Raw genomic sequence first — 1,028 nt, 5'->3', positions numbered from 1 at the left:
AAGCATGAAGATCTGGTCTCAACTGTAGTTTTTATTGATATAAAAGAAGCATTTGATTATGTTTCAAAGTCAAAGTTAATTCAGACTTTGAAGATGTTAAAACTGTCACTTTCTCTAATAAAATGAGTTAACTGTTTTATATTTAAAAGAATTATATAACTTTTCTTTGATGAAATGAAACAAGACAACACTGAGATAAAAATAGCAGTATCACAAGAATCTTCAATCTCATCTATTTTATTTGTAATATACACTGCATATCTATTCAAAAATAGAAATATGAGAATAGTGTGATCTTCAAGTTATATGAATGATATTGATCTAGTCTATAGCTCAAAAACTATCAAAGAGAATTTGAAAGTGATTGAAGAAGCTGCAAAGAAAATCTTTATTAGAGCAGATATCAATCAAATTCAATTTGATATGAATAAAACTGAGTTAATTCATTTCTTTTGTAGATTCAATAAGAAAGAACTATCTCTAACTCTTTTAAATAGAGAGATTAAACCCAGTGTAAATGTCAAATGATTGAGAGTATGATTAAACTTCAAGTTGAATTTTAAATATCACATTCAACAAAGAACTGTCAAGGCAGAAAGACTATTGAATAATATAATCAGACTATCAAATACAGAGAGAGGTCTATCCTTTCAGGCTATGAGACAATTATATATAGCCTGTATTATATCAGTAGCTGATTATGAAGTTCAAGTTTGATAAAATAATTAAGAGAACTTCACTGAACTCTTTCAAAGTCTGCAAAACAGAGTCTTGAGAAGAATTCTAGAAGTATTCAAATCATCTTCTATTAAAGCAATGAAAATTGAAGCTTCAATTCTCTCTTCTACTATTAGATTTGAAAAGGCCTGTATGAACTATGCACTGAGAGTTATAAAGATGAGCTTAAATCATATAATCAGAGAAAGAGTCTCTTCTTCATTTTCATCAATTAACTCTGAAAATGAACTGAATTGAAATAGATTTCTTGATTGAAATGAAAATGATTCTTTAAAGAAAATGTCTTCTCA

Source organism: Blastomyces dermatitidis, assembly GCF_000003525.1.
Source record: "Blastomyces dermatitidis ER-3 genomic scaffold supercont1.4, whole genome shotgun sequence".
Lineage (NCBI taxonomy): Eukaryota > Fungi > Ascomycota > Eurotiomycetes > Onygenales > Ajellomycetaceae > Blastomyces > Blastomyces dermatitidis.
Note: the sequence above shows the minus strand (reverse complement) of the source record.